This window comes from Peromyscus maniculatus, chromosome 1, assembly GCF_049852395.1.
Source record: "Peromyscus maniculatus bairdii isolate BWxNUB_F1_BW_parent chromosome 1, HU_Pman_BW_mat_3.1, whole genome shotgun sequence".
NCBI lineage: Eukaryota > Metazoa > Chordata > Mammalia > Rodentia > Cricetidae > Peromyscus > Peromyscus maniculatus.
The window spans coordinates 117844376-117857164 of record NC_134852.1 but is presented as its reverse complement, the minus strand read 5'-3'; the positions used below and the strand labels follow the sequence as shown (position 1 = coordinate 117857164).

At 43.6% G+C, this 12789-nt stretch overlaps 1 long non-coding RNA gene across 1 annotated transcript; it reads left to right on the top strand.

Moving 5' to 3' along the window:
- Nucleotides 1-3115: 3115 nt before the first annotated feature.
- On the top strand, nucleotides 3116-5101 carry LOC121830971 (uncharacterized). Its single transcript, XR_006074333.2, has 3 exons — nucleotides 3116-3261; nucleotides 3726-3860; nucleotides 4733-5101. It is a non-coding gene; the product is annotated as an uncharacterized LOC121830971 (long non-coding RNA).
- Nucleotides 5102-12789: the final 7688 nt, after the last annotated feature.

Sequence of the window (12789 nt, the reverse complement as noted above, 5' to 3'; positions counted from 1 at the left end):
ATCCTTTTCCAAGAAGTTCTGTTAGGAGACCCCACCTCTCTTTCTAGACTTCCCTTGCATTCTTGTAGCTCTTAAAGGCGTAGCAAGGAAATGTGAACACTAATCTATACCATCTCACAAAAGCCAGTGTGCAGCGGAGGGGTACATTGATTGGGCCACAGGCCTGGCTACTCAGGCTGACAGCTGAGAATTGTCAGGATTGATCTTAAAAGAAATTGCTTTCTTTTTATTTTCAGATGTATATTAAAAATTCATGTGTATGTGTATACATATGAGTGTGGGGCCCACAATGACCCATAGAAGGTACTATCAGAGATTCCCTGGAGCCGGAGTTACAATCTCTCTATGTGGCTGCTGGGAATTGAACTCCAATACTCTGCAAGAGCAGCAAGTGCTCTTAATGGCTGAGCTATCTCCTCAGCCTTGGAAGAAATTTCATAGGAGGAGAATGATTGACACAGTGGTACTTGCAGCATTGAGCCATCAGGAAATGAAATTCATTGTGAGGAAGTCTTAGAGTTTCCTCAGAATTACCTTTAGCAGCAGGCTAGAAGTCCAGCTGAAGATAAATCACACTGCGAGAGCAAAGACATAAAACCTTCCAATTTTATTTTTCCTGTTCTGCTGCTGTCTGTCTATCTTGACCTCTCTTTCCATAGGCAGACCTAGGACCCTACCTCCATGTTTTTTTTTTTATTTTTTTTTTATTTTTTATTTTTTTTATGAATCTCTTTCAAAAATATGGAAAGTTGGAGCATCTGTAAAGTATGGAAAGGCCCCTGGCCAGGAGTCAGAAGACCTGATTTTGCATTTGGTCCATACACGAGAAGCTAAAATTGAAAATCTGAGAATTGTCCATTGGTAACTCTTGAATCTCCTTGTTCCTAAGTGATGTTCCTCTCCAGTCTTCTTTGACATGATTGTCATCCTAACTGGTTCTCCCCTACATCCTTGGTAAAATCATAAGCAGTAGTTCCTTATTCTTGAGAATAATTGCTCCTGTTTCTGAGAATCATCTTTGAACTCCTCCCCAAACTAGCTGAACTTTAGCTGACTTCTCTTAAATCCTTATTAAAAACAAAAACAAAATACAACTGCCCTCTAAATCTGTGTCTTTGTACCCTTAGATTAGTACAGCTCCTAGACAGCATCAGAGAATTTTTGTTTTGTTTTGTGGATGGTGGTTGACACAGAAACTGACAACAGATCAAACTACCAAAAATAAGTGACTGTGGCATACTCAGTTACTAATGGGACATTTACATCATAGATCCCCAAGGCTCAGTACCATCAGGAAAGAGGGGACAGAAGGAGTGTAAATGCCAGAGGTTGGAGTATCTTTTGGACATGATAGGACCTCTGCATCTATTGACTCACAGAAGGTATGGTTTCCTACAAAAGATCAAGCCAGACAACTCTCCAAATGGAGTAGGGAGGAGTTCATGAGCCCCCACCCCTGAGGAGCTAAGGACAGATGATGACTTCTGGGGAAAGGAGAGTCAGTTTTCTTTAAGGGTGTGGTTCCTGGTCAGTTGACCATGTTCCAATGGACGGCCCTAGACCCAGAGCTATATGGACAGCACATATTGAAGTTGATGGGTTATTTTAAAAAGGTCTGAAAGGCTGAGGAAACAGTTTAGCAGTAAGTATTTGCCAAGCAAGCCCACAGCCCTGGGTTCCATCTCCAGCGTCTAAAAAAAAAAGTCTGCCTGACATAATCTTTCCAAAGTGAGAATGCTCTCTCCAAAGCTGCTGCTGCTGCTGCTGCTGCTGCTGCTCCTCCTCCTCCTCCTCCTCTGTCCAGGACCACCACTGTTCAGCTCCAAAGCTCCTTGTACAAGGCATTTTTAAATAAAATGCCCCATACTGTGCTGATTTTCTTTCACTAATGCCTCAAGCTGTATCCCTGGGGTTGTGAGGTAAGGATGCAAAAGGATCAGTGAGGAAGACCTTGAGTGTATCACAATTAACACTGGTGGTGTGACTGTGCACAGCCTTCCCCTGGCTTTCCTATACCATGCTTACATTTTGTATTTTTTTAAAACAAGAAAACACACATATAGTGAAGGCTAAAGAACCTCCAGGCAATCAGTGAAGAGGTATCCCCTTGCTTAGCTCTCAGGAATTTCCAAATCCTCAGGCTGCTTCTTGCTTACTGCTACTCCCAGGGTTTTTTTTTTTTTTTTCTTTCTTTTTTTTTTTGGGGGGGGGGGAGTTGACTCCAAAGAGCCTGGCTCTGCCTTGGCAGGGACTCGCATTTCTTTTTGCGAGTGACTCAGGCCCCTGCTCTCTCTGAAGTCATCAGCATCACATGGAAAAGTCTGACTTCTGACTAAAATAGCTGTTCAAATACCAAATGGAGGCAACAAATCTTTTTTTTTTTTTTTTTTTTTTTTTTTTTTTTTTTGGTTTTTCGAGACAGTGTTTCTCCGTGTAGCTTTGCGCCTTTTCCTGGATCTTGCTCTGTAGACCAGGCTGGCCTTAAACTCACAGAGATCCACCTGCCTCTGCCTCCCAAGTGCTGGGATTACAGGCGTGCGTCGCCGCCGCCGCCGCCGCCGCCGCCGCCACCACCACCACCGCCCGGCTGGAGGCAACAAATCTTAAACATCAGAATGGATGAGCTGGGGGACAGATTCATGTTCTTGTGACTAGAGGGTTCATAAAGAAAAGATAAGCTTAGCTTGGAGACAATCCCTACTTTGACTGACACCCATTGGCCTGCCGTGTCTACTTTTGCTCACAGCAATCCTACTTAGTGGCTGCTGTGTTCATGAGGCTGTAAGACAGCCTGCTGGACCTTAGCCTACAGCAGGCATAAAGTCATTCACCTTACTCTGTGTAGTGTTTCCTTCACAATTAACGTCTGGCCTTGACCCTAAATTTATGAATGAGGATAGTGACCAAGTATTGTGACCCACCTTGTTCCTCTACAAGCATCAAGCTCTTCTGCTTCCTGGTAGGAAGCTCTCCAGCTCTTAGAGACTCACTGCTGTTTACTCAGTGTGGGTAGTCCTGGATCTGAAAGCCCAGTTAGCCACCTTCGTTGTTGGTGACTCCTTTTGTTACATTTTCTTCATGTTAACTAACCACTCACTTGACTTCCAGGGCCTTCTTGGCTCCCAGCATCTTCCACTGTGCTGAGAGATGTTGGGCAACTCTGAGAAAGTCTGTAAGGAGGAGAATCTACCTTATCAAAGAGGAAGAACCCAGCTCAACAGAATCTCCCTAGGAGAGAGATTCCTGATTCAGGAGCGAGTGGTGAAGTTTTCTGCTTTCTCTTCTCTCCCTTTTGATTCCTTTCTCTTTTCCCCAGCCTTATCCCTTTATCCACTACTCCCCACTCCAGCTACCCTCCCCCACCTAATAGCTATTGCCTTAATGTCTTGCTCAAATCTTTCAACCTCTTACAAGTAATTGCCTTGTTTCCTGCATGAGTGATTGCAGTGGCCTCTAATTCCCTGTGTTCATCTCTAGATGAAGCATTGAGTGATTTATGGCAAAATGAAAGAAGCTCTTTACAACATGACCTTAGCCAACCTTGCTTACTTCAACTTCTACCACTGCCCACATTCATCCTCCACAAGAGCCATGTCTGATTGTCTCCAAACTCCAAACATTTGATGATGTGGTGGTTTCTATGCTTGTGTTGGGGGTTGCGGGGAGGTACAACCTAGAATATTTTCTCCTATTGTAACTACAAGTTCTTGCTCATCTTTCTTCAGGTCTTCCTACCACCTGACTGCCACCCAGGCAGGATAGTCCCCTCTTCATCTGTTCTAGAACACTGAGAATTCTGACTTCTGGGAATTTGAAGGAAAGGTTCTTCTGCACATGGGTGCTCTGGTGGAGAGGCATGGGTGGGTAGCCTCTGGGGCAGTGGGTGTAGAAAGAGGAAAGGATGTACCATTTTTATGAGCTGAACTGTATCCCTAGATTCCTGTTTGCATCCTAGTCCGTGTGGTCTCGGAATATAACTATATTTAGAGACAGAGGTGTTATATTTGGAGACAAAGGTGGTTAAATGAGAGCCAGTTCCTGAGGTCGACCCTAAACCTGTCTAACTGATGTCACTACAGAAAGAGCAAATTTAGACATAGGTACAGATACAGATAAAAGACTGTGTGTGGGAACAGTGAGAACATCTGCAAGCCGAGGAATGTGGCCTGAGAGAACCAAAGATATGGACACTTTGATCTTAACCTTCCAGCCTCTGGAACTGAGAGAAACTAAACATCTATCATCTAAGTTGCCTGGTCTGTGGTATTTTGTTCTAGAAACCCACAACAACTAAAGTAAGCACTGATTTATAAAATACATTGAGAGTCTAATAATGGAGTACAAGGTGTTATTGGTCAGAAGTGAATTGACAAGGGACTTCCTGGGTGACATGCTGTTGAGCGCCAACTCCAGCCATCCCACTGGACATTTGTGCTTGGATATGGGCCAAATACCACATGTGTGGCCTGTTTTCAATGATCTTTTTCATCAAACTTCCTTTGGAACCATTTCTTTAAGCTAACAGTGTCATATTTTATCTCTGACAAATGCAGAAATGGAGGTATAATTCTGGATTATATCTATTTAGTCAGTCACCAAAAAATAAACTTGCCACATGTATATATATATATATATTCCTTTCTTTTTTATCCTGCTAATTCCTCACTTAATGGCATTTCCTACTATTTCATTTGTTTAGCAAATGTTTTTTTGCTACTTATTTGTGTTCCAGGTATTCGACTATACTCTAGGGATACAATGACAGACACAGTAGACAAATTCCCTGTCCTAATAGGTGAGTCAATCATATGGGTTCATAAGTATAGTGTACCATAATTGTTATAATTACATGGTTATAAGGACAACACTAATTGCCTCGACAGCACCAAGGAGGGCTCAGTGAATCTGGGGTGACTTCTCAAAGGAAGAAAATCTTAATTAAGACCCAAAGGATACATAGACATGAATTCTACAAAGTGGATAATGAGAAGGAGAAGTAGAAAATGTTCCTAAAGTAGAAGCAGCATTTCATGCAAAGAACAATGACCTAGGGAGGGCTTAGCAGACTTGGGGAACTAATGTAAAGGATGTATGATGGCATTTCTATGGGGATAGGAGAATGCTATACTTTAGAATTCCCAGGAAATAGACTCTGAGGCCAATTCACATACAAGATGTCTCTGAGGGTGTGCTTTTTGGAACAATCCTATGAGGGAGGAAGGGAAGAAGACCAGGCAGAGAGGGGAGTTGAGTTGCACTACCATTGTAACACAAATCCCAACTGAGTCCACAAGGAGGTTGGAGTCTGGGTGGGCTATTTTAGTTATGTGTCTCGTTGTTGTGGAGAAAATGCCCTACAAAAGCATCTTAAGGAAAGAAGGGTTTATTTTGATTCAGTTTGACTTACAGGGAAGTGAGGATGGTGGGAGCATGACGTAGCTGGTCACGTTGCATCAGCAGTCAGGAGACAAAGAGATGAATGCTGGTGCTCAGTTGCTTTCTCCTTTTTATTTAGTTCAGAAACCCATCCGGTTCAGGGTGACTCTTTCCTCTTCACTTAAACCTTTCTGAAAACATCCTCCTAGACACACCCAGAAGCATGTCTCCATGGCGATTCTGAACCTAACCAAGTTGACAGTGTAGATTAACCATCACAGAACCCATTAGGTATGCCCTAAACTGAGGCAAGGGGTCCCTGCCCTGACACTCCAACATCAATCAATTCCTTGATGAGGTAGCTTCCTTAGCTTCAGAACAATTCCCACAGAATGCCTCAGCTGGGAGCTGGGAGTGGTTAACACTCAAAGAGCTGCAGAGATGAGCATCTTTGTCTTCAATAGTAAATTTAGGCACTGCATTGATTACTCCTTCAGCATCATAAGGAGAACCCAGACATTGCCAAGTGTGTAGGACAGGATGGGCATTGTAGGAGTCATCATAAGAGCAATAAGAGAACCATAGAAGCCGGGCGGTGGTGGCGCACGCCTTTAATCCCAGCACTCGGGAGGCAGAGGCAGGCGGATCTCTTTGAGTTCGAGGCCAGCCTGGGCTACCAAGTGAGTTCCAGAAAAGGCACAAAGCTACACAGAGAAACCCTGTCTCGAAAAACAAAAAACAAAAAACAAAAAAAAAAAAAGAGAGAGAGAGAGAGAACCATAGAATTTGAAATGAGTAACCTAAGTAGACCTGTGTTTTAAGGAGACCCCCTCTTTGGAGGCCAGGCAATAGTTAGATTGGACAGATACAAGACTAAATTCAAGACACAAGATGTATTCTAAGATTGTTACAGAGATTTGTGGGAGAATATGAGAGCTAGGATAGTGTCAGTGCAGAAATTTCTAAATGGATGTCTTTCATATATAGGATGTAGAACTGACAGAACTTAGTTACTGATTGGGTGAATGAGTGACATGGTGAAGAAGGAGTCTAGCTGATGGTCAACCTCCATTCTGACCCCTTCTGTCTATTGTTTACACTGTAGCCATGGTGATGAGCTAATGTGCCAACTTACTATGAATTTTCCTGCTTAGGAGCCCCGATAGTCTGCCAGTTCTTTCCCAATAAAGTCAACATTCCTCAGACTCAGTAAAATCTTTGCAAGTAAACTGTATCTTAGCTGAGATTTACAGGAGTAACTAACTGGTCATAAAAGGGAAAGGGAATATTTATGAGATATACATCCCAGTGGAGGGGGACCCACATATGCGGTTCCACTTAATGCAGCTTTGGCAAGAAAGCTTCCCTCTTAGAATTGGGTACTCTTTGCAGATCCAGTCTCTGCAACACTGCCCTATCCTTATCACATGTCTCCCACTCAGTCTTGGAGCCTTGTTTGAGCACCACACCCTCGCCTTCCTTTATGGTCTGGGCTAAGATTTGCTGCTGGAACTGACTCTTCTTGTAAGTTACAATTTCTTAAACTTTGGGCCACACGACCCAGTAAGACTCATATTACGAGATATGGGGGTGGTGAAAACTTGGGCAGAGGTAGAAAGTTTGGAGTACTCAGACTCATGTGAGCTGTCTTACCATGCATGTCCACCAGTGCTGCCTGAGACATCTCTGCTCAGACTTGACACTGTTGTGTGCCAGCACTTCCATCTTTTATTCTATATGTTAAGATTTCTGCTCTCATGAAACATAATGGTTTCATTAGAGAAAAGACTACTAACTGAAAGTGGAAATGTTTATATGGAATGGAGGTGGGGGCTAGGAAAACAACAGGTACGGGAAAGGTTAATAAAAATGAAGACTGTGAAAAAGCCTGCTGAGTGGTGGTGGCACACGCTTTTAATCCCAGCACTTGGGAGGTAGAGCCAGGCAGATTTCTGTGAGTTTGATGCCAGCCTGGGCTACAGAGCAAGATCCCGGACAGTCACCAAAACTACACAGAGAAACCCTGTCAAAAAAAAAAAAAAAAGGAAAAAGAAAAAGCCTGTGGAAATCTGATATTTTTTGGTAACGTAGTTAAAAACATAATTAAGAAGTTTGAATAAAGATACCTTTTATGAGTGGGAAATGCTGCTCCCAGAAGCCACAGGTTATTAAATGAAAATCCCAGTGCTAGATGTGAGATACCTACTTATGAGTTGTTGCTTAGGGAGGCCTCAAAGACCCTAAATAACACATGGTATTGCCATTGTTCTTGGCTGTCCACCAGAAGGAGATGGTAAGACTCTGTTGATAAAGAGACTATCTTTGGTGGCAGAATATAGAGAATCAAATTGAAACTGAGATGGAAGCCTTGTTTCTGATGTCTAGATTTCAGAGTATAGGAAGATGCTATTCAGGCTGCTGGAAGAGCACAAATCAACAACCACCTTACCGAGCTGTGAACTCTGTGGACTACAGTACCAACCTGAGAGGCAAGACGTGCCCACTGGAGCAATACTGGCATGACTGTTAATGTGGGTAACTAACTATTTTTATTTCTATTTGAGGCTTGCTCCACAGGAAGAGATTCGTGCCTGGCACTGTAAACCTGGTCAAAAGGACATCATTCAAAAGATAATGGGAGGGGAAAATCTACTAGCATTGTTTTGCTAAATAGACACAGGGCCAAAGTGCCTTCTAAATAATCTATGTTTATACCCAAGATTAGTGCTGTTCTCAGTCTTTACCAGGGAAGTTTGTGTAGTGGATGATGGGTAATGTAGAGCCTCAAAACTGGTCAAAGAAGTGAGAATAAGTGACCATTGAATGCTCTGCCCTGCATGAGACAACTGTATCTATCACCTTCTTGGAACCTCAAAAGGAATTTTGTGGAGAAGAGGCAGAAAGAATGTGAGAGCTGGAGTATGCAGAGGGGTTCTGTCAACACAGTCTCCTGGACATAATATGATTATTGCACTCATGAACTCACAGTAGCTGTGGTTACCTGCACATCTGTCTATGGCTGCTGGGGAATGAATGAGACCGGCTCCACAAATAAATAAATTTTTGGGAGACTGGAGGCATTTTTCCCCCACTGGAACATACCAAAACATTTTTAAGCTTCTGTATTTTAATAAAATTCCTCCTAAGCATATTTCTGACTTATTTACTTTTTAAAAGCCATTATTGATTTCATTTTAAAAATTATTATTGTTACTGTGTTATTAGTATTGAGGAGCACACACCATAGTCCATTGTGGAGGTCAGAAGACAGCTTGTAGGGTCAGTCTCTCCTGCTTCCTTTACATGGGATCTGGGGATTGACTCAGGTCCTCAGGCTTGCTTGTCAAGTGCTTTACCTGATGAGTCCTCTCATTGGCACATTTGTTGTTTTCTTTATTTTTTATTGTGTCTTACCTATATTGGTGTTTTGATGGCTTGTTGGTCTGTGGACCACATGTGTGTAGTGCCCAAAGAGGCCAGAAGAGGGCATTGGACCCCTGGGATGGAAGTTATATAGATGGTTGTGAGCTGCCTTGTGGATTTTGAGAATTGAAACTGGGTCCTCTGGAAGAGCAAACTGTGCTCTTAACTGCTGAGCCACATCTCCAGCCTTACCACTTATTGTTTCTTAATGACATAAAATCTCTGAATATTTGCTACTGTACAGGGCTCTTTCAGAAATGGTTAAGGTGTGTAGAACAATTTGCAAGGGTGCTTACTGGGTGAGGACTGCCAGGGAATTTTAGTTTCTGGATCTGTCTTTCATATGTTCTCTGACATTCTGCCTACCTTGTCTTCATCCAATTCTTTGAAATGAAATGATCCAATGCTGGGCTCATTCCCTCCTAGCATGTAAAATAGCCCTATTTGGGATTAGGTTGAGACATAGCTTCAGAAATTGTTAGGGACTGTGTACTCCTTTTCTTACTCAACTGCTCTATTCCTTCCTTTTCCTGGACCACACCTTGATTTGGTGACTGGTCCCTGTAACAGGATTTACAGTAGGATTTGGGCTGATTGTCATGAGGGCCGCCCCAGAAAGGATGCCAAAGACCCATGGGGCCCACCCACACAGGTGGACGCTCACCTCTGCTCTCTCCTGAAATCACACTCTGTTTTGAATTCTGTGTCAGCATTTCTTCATGCTCTACCAGGCTGCAGCACACAGTTGTCCCCAAGGAAAGAATGAAATTTTGACAGAGAAGGACTTTGCAGGGTTTAAGTTTTCCTTGTTGCCTCTGAAGATATACAGAATTCCTTCCCCAAATATTGGGTACATTTTAGGTCCTGTTACACTTCAAGGGGAAAACATCCTCCCTGCCACCTCTCTGCCACCCTGGAGAGACAGGAAAAGACCACTTGAGCTGATGGCCTTGGTGATAGCTGTGCAGAGAGGCCCTTTTCAGGAAGAATCAACGTTCACACTCCAGCCTTCTTCAGGTCAGTGTGGCAGATATCCTAAGAAGCTTTGTTGACTTAGAATACTAAATTAATTCTTTAAAACGTTTCACAAGGCTGGGAAGGTGGCTTGGTCAGTGAAGTGTTTGCCATGCAGACATGAAGACCTGAGCTCAATCCTTAGACCCCACAACTTCAAACCCCTGCTTCTACTTCCCCAGTGCTGAGATTGCAGGCGACTCCTCTACCACACCAACCTAAGTACAACAGCATCCATAATCCGCTACACCCATCTTTTCAAATCTTTGCCAGGTATACCTTTATTAGCTCTGTCTGCAAAGTCCTTGTGCTGTGAGTCACCAATTGTCTTCACTTTGCTGCAGCAAATACTGTAGACTCTTAAATAATACGCATGTATTTCTCATGGTTCTCGAAGCTGGGAGGTTGAGATTAAGGTGCTGTTGGATTCAGTGACTCATCAGGGCTCATGTTATGGTTCATAGACAGTTGACTCTTGGTGCACCCTCATGTGGTGGGCAGCATGCTTTGTCTACTCTTCCTATTTTATGGACATTTTTTATAGACAAGGTCTATTATGTATACCAGACTGGTCTTGAACTCACAGAGGTCAGACTGCCTCGGCCTCCTGAAGGCTAGCTTTAAAGGTGTGTGCCGCCATAATAGGCTCTCTTCCTGTTTTATAAAGATGTGAAATCTACTCATGGTAGCCCTACCTAATTAACCCTCAAAATGCCCAAGTGCCATCACATTGGGAGCTGAGGATAAAACATAAGAATTCAATGGAACATAAACATTTAGTTCATGGCATCAACCTCCATTTATCAGCAACATTGTGAATAGAAATGAGGGAAACTCTCCAAGATGATCTTGGCATACATTTAAAAAAAATTATGTGTGTAGGCACTTGCACACTTGCACGCACGCACAAGTGTGTGTGTGTGTGTGTGTGTGTGTGTGTGTGTGTGTGTTTGTCATGGTGTGCATCTGGAGATCACAGGACAATTGTCCTGTGGAGTTAATTTTATGCTAGCTTGTGTAGTTCTCTTCTGCTCACACGTATGTGAATTCCAGGAATTAAACTCAGGCTGCCAGGCTTACATGGTAAACACCTTTACCTGCTGAGCCATCTCACTGGACCTTCAGCTACCTCTTTTAACCCTATTCTTTTCCTCTGGCTGAATCTGTTCAGAACAGCCTTTCAATTCTGGATATTTAACCCCAGCATTGACTCATGTTTTACTGGAAATGCTTTCTGCCCAGTACTTTCTGATGCCCAGCAGTGGTGCTGTTTCTTCTCTGTCAAGCAAAGAGCCCAGTTCTGCTTCGCTCCAGCCCCCAGAATGAGGCAGCTGCCTACCCAGCATTCACGTGGTAGAACAGCCTCCCTGTGTTCTTTGAAATTAAGACCGTGTACACCAGAGTTCCTAGAACTCTCACACCTCGTCATGATCTTTCTGCTTTGGCTTTTGAAAACCACCTGTGCAGTTAGTTTCCTGTTAGCTGGTTCTCTCTGGAGGCTGAGTCCTGTCCTACCTGGCATTAGTCAAATGCTGGGTACACCAGGTGTGTCTGGCTGAGCTTCAGAGTACACGCTGAGTCTGTTCCTTTAGCACCCCAACACCACCACTCTGCCAAGAGCTTCTGAAATCTTTCAGATTAGCATAGAGCTCGGGTATCTTGAGAATAGATGGAGATTGCAGGGGAGGGGGCGGATCAAGGAGAACCACTGACCTTAGGATGTGGATTAGTAACTTTCAAAAGCATGGTGTTTTGTGTCTTGATGATTACCTGAATGGGGCTTCTTTGTAGGTAAAGCTCAAGGTGGAAATGGCTCTTACACAGCCTGTGTCTACCAGGTAGGACTTACTCTTGGTCTCTGCTGCGCAGGTTCCCAACTGAGGTCTCTGGGGTTCTATGAATTTTCTATGAACACACGGGATTCCCTGGGTGTTAAAGCTGAAGTTGGCTTTCCTGATTCTCTCAGAGTGCTTCTCTGGGTAGTGTTAGTGTTCCCTGCCTAAAGACTGAGTCAAATTTTGTGTGAACTATTTGGAGCCTTCCACCACTAGAGAGCAGACTCTTTTCAGGTAGTCATTTGACTTTTTAGACTGAATGAGAAGACATTCTATCTAGAAAACATATACTTGGCCATGATGGCTCCTGCCTGTGTCCTCTGTGTTTGTGAGCCTTGGCAGTGTCCTCCAGAGGGAGCCCCAAAGAAGACCTGTGGGCTCTACCCAGACAGGTAGATGCTCAATCCACTCTCTTGGAAACATCCCTTGGCTCTGTCTACCCACTCTTCCACAAACCTTCTCTCTTCTCCTCCAGTCTGACTGATCTTGACTGAACCGAGCTTTGAGTTTTCGTTTTTAAAATACTGGCTGAGGTAGGAGGAGGATGGTTCTTGGAGTTGACAGAACATCAGGCCCCTGACATGTACATCTCAATCCAATGTACACAGAAATGGATACTGTGGCCTTGTGGGAGCTGTGCGATTTGCGGAAGTTTGTGTTTTGACATTGCCAGGCATCTCTGCCTTGATGCTATCAGTAACATAGATGGTGAGCTGTGGACAAATCACAGCTTCCTGGAATGAAGATTTCTATCAGAGCCTTAGGTGAGGGATTACAGGCTGGTGCTTAAATAAGTAGTCCAGGAAAGAGTGCTCAGTGCCCTCCCTTCTCCTTACCCTTGGCTATGCCATCCGCAGAGACACAATCACTCCTTTTCATCTCTATCTAGAGACACCCCTCCCTGAGAGCCCTCCTTGTGGCTCAGCTTCCCCTTTCCTTCCTTTTGGCATACTTGTTGGACTAGGACAAGCCCTCTTTAGAGTGGTTATAGGGAGCACATGTTTGAGCATTTAACTCAAGATGGAGTATATAAATCCTAGTTTTATGGTCTGCAGTACTCTTCAGTGGTTATTATAGAGGCTTTTTGGACACTCAAAATCAAATTCCTTTCAGATTACTTGTTAAAAATGAAAAGCCATTG